At 45.0% G+C, this 15836-nt stretch overlaps 1 protein-coding gene across 1 annotated transcript in view; it reads right to left on the reverse strand.

The window, feature by feature from the left end:
• The window catches only part of LOC126249637 (angiotensin-converting enzyme-like), a 274120-nt gene that overhangs the window by 50095 nt on the left and 208189 nt on the right, over positions 1 to 15836 (reverse strand). The window lies entirely within an intron of this gene.

Consider the following 15836-nt stretch of genomic DNA (forward strand, 5'->3'; position numbering starts at 1 on the left):
CACGAGCAGACTTTCAAGTGCATAAGCTATCAATTGAAATTAATGGGTTATGTGAATAGTCCGGTTGGAGGACAGCTAGAATGCGTCATCTGGCTCATTAGGAAAAATAAGTGTGATATAACAACCGAAAGAAAGTGCCGCTACCAGATGAAGAGGTATGCTTGTGCATCCTAGAGGCCACAGAGGGGAAACACCACCATTCACGGAGAACATTGTATACTAAAAAATCCTTCCAGAAAGATTTGGTGAGTTTTCCAAAGAAATAAATCTGTACATAATCCAACGGAAAACTCCACTAATCCACTTAATCTTACTAGTGCTTTAATCACCCTCGTTTCCCCGGGAACAATTGATGATCACTGTCCTCTCACACCCAAACACCAGATGTCAGACACTCAGATCGATACCGAACGTTGTATGTCGATAGAATATCAACCAAAACACCTATTTAGTGCGTGCTATGTGCTGCCGTCTAGTAGAACGTGCATAAGGAACACAAGAACTACGGAACACAGGAAAAGTTCATCTGTGAGCAGTTGCGTTGTAGGTCTCGCGTGAGTGACTTGGTAGAGCGTGAGGTCGTCATACAAAAGGTCTCCTTTTCAAACCCCACTACTGCAAATTTTTTAAACTGTTTATGCGTGAAACTCTTATATGTGACAACACTTTCCTGACATGTAAATGCACTTTTCGGAGTTTGTAGCAATGTTCTTTTGGCAGTCTGCTTTCGCTTCGTTGGTTGATGGCTCTGAGCACTATGGGACTCAACTGCTGAGGTCATTAGTCCCTTAGAACTTAGAACTAGTTAAACCTAACTAACCTAAGGACATCACAAACATCCATGCCCGAGGCAGGATTCGAACCTGCGACCGTAGCGGTCTTGCGGTTCCAGACTGCAGCGCCTTTAACCGCACGGCCACTTCGGCCGGCTCGTTGGTTGAAAGTAGCAAACCTATAGGGCACATTTGTATAGATAGGTATGGTGTTCTATCGGCATGTGCGACAGAATATCACACCTTCCTATGCAAATGAACCCTATAGGTTTGTTTCTTGCAACTAACGAAGCGAAAGCAGACTGACAAAAGGACATGGCAAAAAACGCCAGAGTCCTTCCACATGCCAGGAAAATGTTTTCACGTATAACAGTTTCACTCCTGAACAGTTAAAAAAAGTTGTCATCTGTAGGGGTTGAAATCGGGACCTTTGATACTACGACATCACACTTTACCAACTCGCCCTCGCGACGTCTGCTAAACAACTCCGCACAGATACGCTTTTCATGTCCTCCGTAGTTGCAGTGTTACTCTCAGTTACCGTTTACGCATCTTCCACCGGACGACAACACATAGCACCAACTAAATCGATGTTTGGTTGTTACTCTAAAGACATGCAACGTTTGGTACCTATTTAAGTGTCTGACATTTGGACATTTGGAGGTTTGGGTGTGAGAGGACAGTGATCATCAAATTGTTCCTAGGGTAACGTGGGTGATTAAAGCACTAGTGAGATTAAGGCCACACAAGCTCTTCCACCGACTGCATGCCAGGTTGTCTACGCATATTGCGCATCGTGCCTGCAATCAACGAAGGACGGCCATAACGCGCGTTCCAGACAAATCCCGGTTCAGTGCATCGAGCAATCTGGCAAACTGGACGATATGCAGAGAAGGAATAACAAATTTTCCTCCCCGAAACGTATTTGGTAATTGTTGTGTTGGCAGAAGCGCCAACACCGTGTTACGAGAGGAAGCAGAAATGCACGCGTTTTAGCTCACGCAGGCTGGCGTGAGGAGGGAAGGACTGTACTGACGTGAGGTCTGGAACATGACAAGGAATTAGAATTCAGAATCCGGACATAGCTAGTTTGATACTTAACTTTAATTCACAAAATTATCTTTTCAGAAGACACACGATAACTGAATATGGCGCCTTGCTAGGTCGTAGCGGATGATGTAACTGAAGGCTATGTTAAACTGTCGTCTCGGCAAATGAGAGCGTATATAGTCAGTGAACCATCGCTAGCAAAGTCGGCTATACAACTGGTGCGAGTGCTAGGGAGGCTCTCTCGACTAGACCTGCCGTGTGGCGGCGCTCGGTCTGCAATCACTGATAGTGGCGACACGCGGGTCCGACGTATACTAACCGACCGCGGCCGATTTAAAGGCTACCACCTAGCAAGTGTGGTGTCTGGCGGTGACACCACAGTAATAACAAGTATGGTATAAGAAGAATGAAAGACTGTATGGGTATCACTAAGAATGCAAAAACATCACAGCAAACTTAACACATTAAGGTTGGTCATTGAATGATGGTAATGTACGGAGGCAACGGAGGAATGTGTTAGATTTATGGGCAGTGTTCTCATTTTCGTTAACAGTGTTAGCCCCCAGAGACGGTCCCATAGCAACAGAAAATACTAAAGTGCGAGGATTGTGTCGAAAGTAATTCAGAGGCGGTCATTACATGTTTGGTAAGTGATATAGATCGTTCAAATTGCTCCTGTAATTGGAATGAGTCTTTCTTCACCCAAAATTCGTCCTCAACGTAGTATCAATTGAAAGCATTGTATTTGCTTCATCACTGAATACAAACTTCGCATATACCAAAAAATGAAATTATTTAAGGATTGCTTTCATCTCGTATACGTCATTATGCCATTTTCCTTGAGCACTCTCTCATTAAACCAAACAGGTAGATGCATTCTCCATATATCGCCGCTCTCGGTGCAAGCATTTTCAACTGAGTGTGGCCGGTAGCGTGACATGTGACAGAGTCAATTGTAACGCTGTCACCTGTAGATTATGCATGGCTATAAAAATACACTTAGCTTCATTTTTAGTTGTCCGTTCCAAATTACCTGCTTCTGCAACAAAATACTCCTGCGACAGCTAGAGATACAGAGAGAAGACGTAGGTTCGAACTAACAACATTTGAATATGGCACTCAGTCTAGCCATATCGTGTTTCTAGATGGTATTCACATTTGTCTAAGCAAATAACTGACTGGTTCTCTGTCATAAATATTAATTAAACTTCTTACGAGGTGGAGATTTCATAGAAACAAGCAAATAACTTACCTAGCGATGTGCAAAGTCTATCCTGCTGAAAACTACTGTAGACTAGGGTAAACAGGGTCATTGAATTTATATTAATAAATGGACTTCTTTACCAGCAAGCAGTCGTAGATTTGTCGCACGTAGCCTTAACTACACAGAAGAGCCAAAGAAATTGGTACACCTGCCTAATATCGTGTAGGGCCCCCGCGAGCACGCAGAAATGACGCAACACGACGTGGCATGGACTCGACAAATGTCTGAAGTAGTGCTGGAGGCAACTGGCACCATGAATAGTGCAGGGCTGTCCGTAGATCCTTAAGAGTACTAGGAGGTGGAGATCTCTTCTGAACTGCTCGTTGCAAGGCACCTCAAATATACTCAATATTGTTCATGTCTGGGGAGTTCGATTGCCAGAGGAAGTATTTAAACTCAGAGAAGTGTTTCTGGAGACACTCTGTAGCAATTCTGGACGTTTGGGGTGTCGTTTTGCCCTTCTGGAATTGCCGAAGGCCGTCGGAATGCACAATGGACATGAATGGATGCAGGTCATCAGACAGGATTCTTACGTACGTGTCACCTGTCAGAGTCGTACCTAGACTATCAGGGGTCGCATCTTACTCTAATTGCACACATCCCTCACCGTTACAGAGCCTCCACCAACTTGAACAGTCTCCTGTATACATGCAGTGTCCATGGATTCATGAAGAGTTCTGTGCGTAGTTGCATGAGTAGGGCTGAAAAATAATATGTTCGTTAATTTTACGAACTTTTAAATGAGCAGCATGTATTCATCCACTGAAAGTCATCATGTATACATATCCTGTTAACTGATCCGTTTCACATCATTTCATGGAGCTCCAATGCAGATGGATGATGCTTTCGTCACTCGATTGACTGAAAAGACGAAAATTTATTCTCAGATACCAAAATTGGACAGGTATCGATTGGCAACATGTACTTTTCTCGGATGAATGGTATTTCCTGCTTGATGGAATGGGTCATATCAGGGAACCCAATCGAAAGCGTCAATGAACGAACAATTTACTACCATTTCAACATAGACTCGAAGTGAAGGGGAGCAGTGTCATCGTCTATCGTCTGTGTAGTAGCTTCGTGCCTTTGTCTTCATCAATCCAGCCAGAACGATATGGTTTCAAATCTGTCCTCGGTCACTTCAGTTACGAGTATAAGACTTTTTACCATCTCGGTACCAGAAGTTAATTCCCAGGGTGCATAATTACACCTTATCTCCTCAGACGAGCATGTCGTTCTACACTTCTTAACTGTTGTTGAGGAACAATCAACTCTAGTGTTGTTGTTTTTTGTTAGGTTATGGGACGTGAAGATATGATAGGAGCAATCATTCGATAAGAATACTTTATTTACATAACTCTTTCCGCCAAGGAAAGCCACAGAAACACGAGGAGCAAAAAGAAATCTCATTCTTAACAGTACTATGATGATCAGGACTATCATTACTTCATGATATGCTTAGCAACATATCAGTAACGAGCATTCCCAACCACATGTGGCACTTTACACTCAGAAAGACATTGGATAAATGTCCAATAGGCTGTTCAGAGGTAATATGCCTCAGTTGCATAAGTGTCCGAGGTTGTCGAATCACATTGCACATTGTGACTCCTGTTACATTACACACATGCTACGGGTTCTTGGAAAGTGCCGCCCTATGGAGTGATTGCGCAAATCAGGAATGTTTGGGGTTATTTGCAATTTCGGAGCGATGTGATGTCATTTTTTTAACCAAGTTATTTTTCCCACAATAGCATGCATTGCACAGTTCACAGGTTAATTCAGTTTTAGTTCTGAAACGGATACAAGCAAAATTCTATAGTCTGATAACAGTTAATAAGTCTGCGTAGAACTTAAAAAAGGCTAGTCACAATCATAGTGTTTCTTTGGACGTAAGGACATATGTTGCTATCTGTAAATACCCCCCTCAGTTAGTAAATTTTCATAAAAGTTGCTGCTTTTTAACCTAAAATCGATTAGTGTTTCAGAAACAATGACGTTATTGTCATGTCGCGAACATAATCAAGTCCAAATGCTATAGCAGGGTCGTCAATGAAGAATAACAGTTAGCACAGAAGGCACTTTTTTTACGATCGCTAACGTACATCCAGGATACAACCGAATTCCTGGACGGAGAGTGCAGATATTTATACAAACATCGAATATTCCACAATGTACAAACATTAGAAATACAAGAAATTTCGAGGGTCGCAGTTTCAGAAGTTCTAATTGAAGCCGAGTTGAGCATCATGGATCTAGAGCTTGTTAATGGTTCTCTGCATGGCGGTTATGGCGGATCCTCACGTTCCGGTCGTGGCGACCACTATAAAGAGCATCGAAGGTAGCTCCTCCCATGGAAGCCCTCATCGTCAATCCGCAAATCAAGGCTTTAGTAGGGCTACGTACGGAGGATTTTTATCCTCTTGATGGAAGATCATTATCGTTGGCTTCATATGTGACGCGTAATAAACGACGAAGGATACGATAAGGCCCATCTTTTTAGATAGTCCCACTTTCCACACATGCATAAGATATCCATACCAAGTCTTCAGGTCTGTAGCTATCTTACTAGGCGGTGATTGGCATTAAAACGCTGTCGATCTTGCACCTAGGCGTCCAGAGTCGGTGTGCGAGTCAGGTTCCTTAGTCATTAAGTCCCGGTTATGAAGTGTTTCACTTAGTCAACCTGAGTACCGATCGGTTGAAACCATAACACTGTACCCATTGTCGTTTCGTCCTTGCGACAGTGAAGCAGAAAGGACGATGAGAATCCTGTAGTGTGTTGCTTTGCTGTGTTGTAGGAAAATGTCATGATGGACAGCGTTGTATCCCAATCTCTCTGTTCATGAACGACAGTCATCGAGAACATAGTTACCAGCGTTATATTTAAGTTACTACGAAACCATTCGTCTGTAGGTGGTAGGTTGTTGTCATTCTGATGGTGATGTCGCAACGTGAAATTGCAGCTGATACCAGTCTCGATTGGAAAACTTTTACACGGTGAGAGATCATTACACTGAGTGCTTCTTATTGTATGTACTACAAAGCACCTTGCATTTCCCAGATCTTCGCCAGTCAGAACAGTTTTGGTGGCAGTATTTCGTATGAGGTATTCAGTGCAGATTATTATCCATCACTTATCGTTTGTCGACGTCGGCGTGATGGGGGGGGGAGGGGGGGAGGGGGTCCGGAATTGTTACCAGAAGTTACGAAGATAATAGCGGCACGTGATTATGTCGCTGACATTCTTTACAGTGCCTCACTTAGTTTCCAACGGCTCGGTAGAGATACGGCAAGTGATACTTGTGTCTAATTCTGTCTCGAGTCGTCACGAATCTCACGTGAACAGATATTGGGGCGTCGTGGAAAAACGTCAGGACAGCTAGCGATACATGATCTAGGATGAGAAACAACTATTACGATCCCACAGATCATAATTCCCCTTGCACAGTCCTCAGTTTATTAATTTTTAGTCCGTCGGAATGCACAATGGATGCAGGTCGGGTCTAGACGTATCAGGGGTCGCGTATCACTCCGTAACATAATTTAACGCAGCATTGACTGAGATATCGTTCAGTTGCTATGTGTCGTCACAGGATTCACAGTGTGGCATAGGGCCAGAACATTGTGTATGTAAGGACGTGTCGTTTCTTATGCCAAACACATCACTCCGTGACGCCTGTAGTATACTGAAGAGCAAAAGAAACTGGTACACCTGCCTAATATCGTGTAGGGCCCCCGCGAGCACGCAGAAGTGCCGCAGCACGACGTGGCATGGACTCGACAAGTGTCTGAAGTAGTGCTGGAGGGAACTGACACCATGAATCCGTCAGGGCTGACCGTAAATCCGTAAGAGTACGAGGGGGTGGATATCTCTTCTGAACAGCTCGTTGCAACGCATCTCAGATATGCTCAACAATGTTCATGTCTGGATAGTTTCGTGGCCAGTGGAAGTATTTAAACTCAGAAGATTCTTCCTGGAGCCATTCTGTAGTAATTCTGGACGTTTGGGGTGTCGCTTTGTCCTTCTGGAATTGCCCAAGTCCGTCGGAATGCACAATGGATGCAGGTCGGGTCTAGACGTATCAGGGGTCGCGTATCACTCCAACTGCACACGCCCCACACCATTACAGAGCCTCCAACAGCTTGAACGGTTCCCTGCTAGCATGCAGTGTCCATGAATCATGAAGTTGTCTCCATACCCGTACGTGTTCATCCGCTCGATACAATTTGAAACGAGACTCGCCCGCCCAGGCAACATATTTCCGGTCATTAACAAGCCAATGTCGATGTTGACAGGCTTTGTATCGTGCAGACGTCAAGGTCACACGAGTGGGCCTTCGCCTCCGAAAGCCCATAACGATGATGTTTCGTTGATTGGTTCGCACGCTGACACTTGTTGATGGCGCAGCACTGAAATCCGCAGCAATTTGCGGAAGCTTGCAGTTCTGTCACGTTGAACGATTCTCTTCAGTCATCGTTGGTCCCGTTCTTGCAGGATCTTTTTCCGGCCGCAGCGATGTCGGAGATTTGATGTTTTACCGGATTCCTTATACACTCCTGGAAATTGAAATAAGAACACCGTGAATTCATTGTCCCAGGAAGGGGAAACTTTATTGACACATTCCTGGGGTCAGATACATCACATGATCACACTGACAGAACCACAGGCACATAGACACAGGCAACAGAGCATGCACAATGTCGGCACTAGTACAGTGTATATCCACCTTTCGCAGCAATGCAGGCTGCTATTCTCCCATGGAGACGATCGTAGAGATGCTGGATGTAGTCCTGTGGAACGGCTTGCCATGCCATTTCCACCTGGCGCCTCAGTTGGACCAGCGTTCGTGCTGGACGTGCAGACCGCGTGAGATGACGCTTCATCCAGTCGCAAACATGCTCAATGGGGGACAGATCCGGAGATCTTGCTGGCCAGGGTAGTTGACTTACACCTTCTAGAGCACGTTGTGTGGCACGGGATACATGCGTACGTGCATTGTCCTGTTGGAACAGCAAGTTCCCTTGCCGGTCTAGGAATGGTAGAACGATGGGTTCGATGACGGTTTGGATGTACCGTGCACTATTCAGTGTCCCCTCGACGATCACCAGTGGTGTACGGCCAGTGTAGGAGATCGCTCCCCACACCATGATGCCGGGTGTTGGCCCTGTGTGCCTCGGTCGTATGCAGTCCTGACTGTGGCGCTCTCCTGCACGGCGCCAAACACGCATACGACCATCATTGGCACCAAGGCAGAAGCGACTCTCATCGCTGAAGACGACACGTCTCCATTCGTCCCTCCATTCACGCCTGTCGCGACACCACTGGAGGCGGGCTGCACGATGTTGGGGCGTGAGCGGAAGACGGCCTAACGGTGTGCGGGACCGTAGCCCAGCTTCATGGAGACGGTTGCGAATGGTCCTCGCCGATACCCCAGGATCAACAGTGTCCCTAATTTGCTGGGAAGTGGCGGTGCGGTCCCCTACGGCACTGCGTAGGTTCCTACGGTCTTGGCGTGCATCCGTGCGTCGCTGCGGTCCGGTCCCAGGTCGACGGGCACGTGCACCTTCCGCCGACCACTGGCGACAACATCGATGTACTGTGGAGACCTCACGCCCCACGTGTTGAGCAATTCGGCGGTACGTCCACCCGGCCTCCCGCATGCCCACTATACGCCCTCGCTCAAAGTCCGTCAACTGCACATACGGTTCACGTCCACGCTGTCGCGGCATGCTACCAGTGTTAAAGACTGCGATGGAGCTCCGTATGCCACGGCAAACTGGCTGACACTGACGGCGGCGGTGCACAAATGCTGCGCAGCTAGCGCCATTCGACGGCCAACACCGCGGTTCCTGGTGTGTCCGCTGTGCCGTGCGTGTGATCATTGCTTGTACAGCCCTCTCGCAGTGTCCGGAGCAAGTATGGTGGGTCTGACACACCGGTGTCAATGTGTTCTTTTTTCCATTTCCAGGAGTGTATTCACGGTACACTTGTGAAATAGTCGTACGGGAATATGTAGCAGCAGTAACCGATCTAACAACTGCGCCAGACACTTGTCTTACATAGGCGTTGGCGACCAGCGCCGTATTTTGTCTGTGTACATATTTCTGTATTTGAATACGCATGGCTATACCAGTTTCTTTAGCGCTTCAGTGTATTTGGCGACTTGCTCGTACACTTTCAGCCACTTTGTTGGGTGCTGGCCAGTGTATCCGGAAAACACTGATTGATGGCTGATGTGCATCTCACTTACTGCTGTTTTGAAATTAACTGGTCTTCTCCATATACGGACCGTGGGAACGATGTGCTGTTTGTATTCTGGTTCTAGTCGATGTACACGACGGCTTTTACGTTGCCCAACTAGAGCCAAGGTGATGTAGATATTCTGAAGTACCCACCGTCTCCAGCAAACAGTACCACGTGGTAACGACAACCAAATCCCACTTCGAAAGCAGTACAATGAAGTACAACACTTAGCACTTAAAGCACGTTTATTACTGACATCTCCAAACAACCAGAACAGAACTGAACTGGACAGAGTGTGTACCTATTTGGACAAAAAAATGGCTCTGAGCACTATGGGACATAACATCTGAGGTCATCAGTACCCTAGAACTTAGAAGTACTTAAATCTAATTAACCTAAGAACATCACACACATCCATGACCGAGGCAGGATTCGAACCTGCGACCGTAGCGGTCGCGCCGTTCCAGACTGAAGCGCCTAGAACCGCTTGGCCACATCGGCCGGCCTATTTGGACAAACATAGAATATTCCAGAATATACAAACATTACAAATACTCTCTAAGATAAAAAAGAGTCACCACGAAGGAAGTATCGGAATGGGACGGAAATCGGTAGATCTGCATTTCGAGGATGTAACGTGCCAGTTGGACAGAAAATTGCACGATATCCCTCAGGAGAAAATCCAGCAACTCTATCAATCAATGCCAAGCCTAATAACTGCTTGCATAAAGGTCCGAAGTGGACCTACACATTATTGCATTCTCAATTTGTGTAGCTCTTTCTCTTGAATCAATCATCCAATTTTTCTGAAATTGTCATCATTTCTTCTTCTGTACGTAAGCATCACATCTGCTGTATTCCATCCCATTCTGATAATTGCTTCGTGGTGCGTTCTTTTTTTCTTGTCTTTGAAGTCAACTCGCGTGGAATTCTCATAAAAGCGATACTTAGATATGTGTTAATTATCATACATTTAATTAATTTTTTTTATTTGAATGTCATAGGTATTAAAACTGAATGAGAAAAAAATTAATGACTGAGTGAGAGTGGAACCAACGATTACCAATCTCGACTGTCATCGATCCTTTTTTTTCATTTTAATGTGTTTTTCGCTTACAGAAATACACATAAAACATGCGGCTTTGTTAAAATATTTACAACGATCAGGAACCGAACACCGAAGCGTGTTCCAGGCAAACGGGCATTCTACTACAGTGCCACGAGCCCCATTGTAAAGGTTTCCTAATTTTCGTCTCTTAAAGACGCTCGGATCCTTAAAACTCGATTTTCTCGGGAATGTTTGAGTGTTGCATTGTGTTTGCTTGGGGTTATTGATATTTGAACTCTGAATTCTAAGTACCACACATACAAAAGTTATAAAAACCCGATTGCGGTGTGGTCTTCTTGTAAAAGACAAATAACTGTGAATGGTGGGGCTTTAACTGATAAATGCGCCAGCCAACGATGCTAACCGCTGCACCACGCTGCTTGTAGCAGTTATTAGAGAGTGATGAATGTTACCGGTTTAATGTTAGCAATATCTCGTTACGTAAAATGCATAAATCGAGGAACGCTTAATTCAACTAGGGAAATTTAACTTTGGTGGAGTTTTCGTTGCCTAACGTTTCACTGCTGACAAAGACATCTCACGTGAAACACTTATTGATTGACGCATAAAAGAGTCAAGGAAGCAATTATCAGTATTCGGAGGAATCGTCACGGTTGTGAAGGCGTTGTTGTTTTTGGTTACATTATCAACCCTAAGTCTGGCTTGACGCAATTCTCTATCACAGTCTTTTGTGAACTGTCCTCTTCATTTAGCGTAATCGCTGCATCCCAGCCTCATATATTTATATCAATGCCTATCCCGTCGATTGTTTCCTTCCAGCATTTACTCAACCATAGTTACTCATGTCGTCATTTGTTTGTTGTTAGACACATTTGCTTGGATAGTTGCATGACGTCTTCACCACCTACGTGATCACTCCAACCGATCTTCAACAGTCACCTGTAGCACAAAATTTCAAAACTTTCCAATCGCTTAATTTCTGTCCTCCACATCACAATTGCCTTGCACCCATACAGAACTGCGCTCCAAATAGCACTTTATGAATCATTTCCTGGTCTCACTATTTATATTTTTGGGTGTTAGCAGCTGTTTCGTTTCATAGAAAGCCTTTTGCTTTGTCCAATCTTTGCTACTACGTGTTCCTTGCATCTTCGGTGATTGTCTGCTTAACTTACGTCCACCTCGTGAAGAGTCTTCTATCCAAATTTGACATTTAGTCATCCAGCACGTCCACTTCCTAAGCACGCCATACAGCCAATAAACTGGATAGATGATTACAAAAAGGAATGATCTGTTGAGTAGGAGGCCATTTACATGAATTATGTTTCAGATTTTGAATTTACACAAATAATTTGAGAGCAGAAAACTGTGACCTTCCCACTTTTCTCGGTATTGTGTGCGACTGTCATTTTCGACATCCGCTAATAACTAAGATTAACGTATATACAGTCCCATTAAACGCCTTTCATTGCAGTGTCATATAGTGGTAATAAATTTTGACGCTCAAATACTATACAAGTATCATATAAACTGTCAAAGTTTTTTTATTGTTTACTTCTTGTATGATGCATGAAAAAGATATTAGATAATAAGCATTTTTAAAGAATTGTTGACCGGTTAGGAATAAAGCTAGCTTGTGTTAACAAGAGACCCATGTGTTCGACGAATTTGTATATTGATTTTATGATGGCTAAAGCTCTATTCGTTTAGATAGATTAATTCTGTGATGCATCCAAGGACAATGTCGAACGGCTGTAATCAGTTTGATTTGGGGAGATTCACTTAACAAATTTGAACGCACTAAGTCCGAGGTAACACTACAGCGTGTAGGATAACATTTCGGTTCACTGTCTTGCCTTCTTAGTTATTTGTAGCTGACGTGCTACTGCCGTATTAAAATGATCACAGGTAAATAATGGATGAATGGAGAGAGGAAGAAACGAATCCCTTACACTGTTCCATTAAAATCTTATTTGGCTTTAGGCAGGCGTTTCCGAATTCCGATTTAATTGCTGTGGCGTCTATATTGCGTGACTGGGAGACTTATTAGCAGTCGCACGTAGGAGCATGAGTGTTACGTGCGACTGGGGCACACAGTTCCCAAGAAGTCCATGTGCTTACCCGACAGACACTGAGGCACCAGCGGAAAATATGAGAAGCTATGAAAATTGTAAACACTCCCACAACATTAACAGGAGGATGGCTACAAGCTGCTGACCACCTGGCTGACAGTGATTGCAGTACAAAGGGCCGTGTGTATTCGCCAGCCAGTACCTGCTCAAGCCCCGGATATAGTAATATGAGCGAACTGCCACAAGGCAACTACTGTGCGGCAAAGACGTCTTATTGCACGAAAACGATGACCCTGGGTATAAGCTGCCGATTCGCTGTTTCCTGCCAGTCACCTGATACAGTAACACGGGCAGTAGCCTTCTGTGCAACCAACCTTCCACAGGCCCCTTCACTTTGAACTAGTCACTGAATTTCAGGGAAGTGTCAAAAGTTCGCTCATGGTAATTGAATTAAGACAGCATATAAGTTATACTATCTTCAGAAATCAGCGGTTTAATCGCGCTGAAGAGAACAGCTCGAAAGAGGGCCGCAACGTCTGGTTCAGTAGTGGTTTTAGTTCCAAAATGACGTGACACGTACACCAAAAAGATTTATTCAAATAGAAAGGGGCGATGGAAACCTTCAGACTTACATAGCTTACAGTGTTACTTGGTGTCAGCTGACTTTCAGTCTTCTAAACAACGTTTGCAGCTGCGTGTTCGGATCAAAGTTTATTAACGGGAAAACTTTTGAAGTGGTGGTTCTCAGCTTTCTACCGCCCTCCTGGCTGACACCTGTTGCAGACTGCCTCCTGCCATCCACCAGGAGGGAAAAGATACAGCCCAACAGCGCTTTAATCTATAACATGACTAAACCGACTTATTAAAACAATATGTGATCACAGGCAACCAGCTACTGAAGCATTATAAGTACAGCGGAGGAATATTGCACGCTCACAACCGCTGATATATTTACAAGCTCTGCATGATACATGCACCTGGACATTCGATAGACGTTACTACAAATAACGGACGAGTGAAGTAAAGGAAAATCTATTTATATTGCTATATGTGAGCGGAAATGACGATAAAGGACGTTGAAAGCTCCATGAGGCTATTCACGATTGATGCTTTTGTCTACAAGATAGTAACAAAGTTACAAAATTGTGGTCAGATTCAAGGACATTAACAGTGTAGCGACGCCTTGTGCATGGACTGGCTGTTGACCATCAACACAAATTCAAATAACGTATTGGTGAAAAAAGCCATTGTTGTTTGTTTATACCATTTGAGATCAATCGCCGTAAACAGTCAAAACCGTTAAACAACTTGGAGTGTGCGTCCATGTCTGTGGGAGTCGTTAGCGTCTCTTGACCAGCTTGATGCGCTATCCCGCTCTGAGAAACCATGGCGCATGAGGTAGTTCATCGGCGCGAAGCCATTGGTTCTCTCAGAGCGCCAGGAAACGTCTCATAGCGAAACACTGGCCTCCTTTCGTTGGCTACATTGGCACAGTCCATATGTCTTCACACTTTCCCTAGGTCCACTGTCCGATGTGACAGTGAAGTGGAAACATGAAGGGACACGTACAGCACAAAAGGGTACAGGCCGACCGCGTCTGTTGACTGACAGAGATCGCCGACAGTTGAAGAGGGTCGTAATGTGTAATAGGCAGACATCTATCCAGACCATCACACAGGAATTCCAAACTGCATCAGGATCCACTGCAAGTATTATGCCAGTTAGGTGGGAGGAGAGAAAACTTGGATTTCATAGTCGAGCAGCTGCTCACAAGCCACATATCTCGCCCGTAAATGCCAAACGACGCCTCGCTTGGTGTAAGAAGCGTTAACATGGGACGATTGAATAGTGGAAAAACGTTGTGTGGAGTGACGAGTCACGGTACACAATGTAGCGATCCAATGGTAGGTGCGTGTATGGCGAATGCCCGGTGAACGACATCTGCCAGCGTGTGTAGTGCCAACAGTAAAATTCGAAGGCGGTGGTGCTGTGGTGTGGCCGTGTACCTCATGGAGGGGGGCTGCACCGCTTGTTGTTTTGCGCGGCACTATCACAGCACAGGCCAGCATTGATGTTTTAAACACCTTCTTGCTTCCCACTGTTGAAGAGCAATTCGGGGATGGCGACTGAATCTTTCATCACGATCGAGCACCTGTTCTACATCTACATCCATACTCCGCAAGCCAGCTGACGGTGTGTGGCGGAGGGTACTTTGACTACCTCTATCGGTTTTCCCTTCTATTCCAACCTCGTATTGTTCGTGGAAAGAAAGATTGTCGGTATGCCTCTGTGTGGGCTCTAATCTCTCTGACCTTATCCTCATGGTATCTTCGCTAGATATACGTAGGAGTGAGCAATATACTACTTGACTCCTTCGTGAAGGTACGTTCTCGAAACTCCAACAAAACCCCGTACCGAGCTACTGAGCGTCTCTCCTGCAGAGTCTTCCACTGGAGTCATGATGCACGGCCTCTGGCGGAGTGGTTAAACGACAATAGCATCCCCGTAATCGACTGGCCTGCGTAGAGTCCTGACCTGAATCCTATAGAGCACCTTTGGGATGTTTTCGAACGCCGACTTCATATTAGGCCTCACCGACCGACATCGATACCTCTCCTCAGTGCAGCACTCCGTGAAGAATGGAGTGCCATTCCCCAAGAAACCTTCCAGCACCTGACTGAACGTATGCCTGCGACAGTGGAATCTGCCATGAGGGCTAAGGGTGGGCCAACACGATACTGAATTCCAGCAATACCGATGGAGGGCACCACGAACTTTTAAGTCATTTTCAGCCAAGTGTCCGGTTACCTTTGATCACATAGCGTATGTGTCTTGAATTTAGCCTGTTATGTTGCTTTCATAACAAGTGGTCAGTTACAAATGTTATAACCCAACAGCGGTGTAATGACCGCGGGATGGATATGCCTGCTATTTATGCTTAAGCTAGAAGAAGTTTACAGGGTTGATTACACTACACTGTTTATTGTGATACAGTTTAATTACTTGAGATGTTGTGTAAGGTTGTCTGTGGTACGTGTTGGTGAAAGTGTTTGCTGTTTGAGTGAGTGTGTGTTTCTGTTGTGCTGTATGTGTTGATGCACGAATTTGACTGCTGTCTTACGTGTTTCGTGTGTGTTACGGTGTTCTGTTGTAGGACCGTGGATGCTTGTATTCCTCATGTACTGTCCTTGAGCCATCATCAGCAATTTTGTTTCCTATATCCCACTCATCTTTGTCTCTTATTGCCCGTATCATGTGATTGTTGTACTGCATTGGTGTCTAGCGTGCTGCTCTGTATCAGTGACAGTGAAAAAGTGTATATTCTGGGGATCCATCTTCCCCACATGTACAAGCAGCGCTC

This window comes from Schistocerca nitens, chromosome 3 (genome assembly GCF_023898315.1).
Source record: "Schistocerca nitens isolate TAMUIC-IGC-003100 chromosome 3, iqSchNite1.1, whole genome shotgun sequence".
In the NCBI taxonomy this organism is placed as follows: domain Eukaryota; kingdom Metazoa; phylum Arthropoda; class Insecta; order Orthoptera; family Acrididae; genus Schistocerca; species Schistocerca nitens.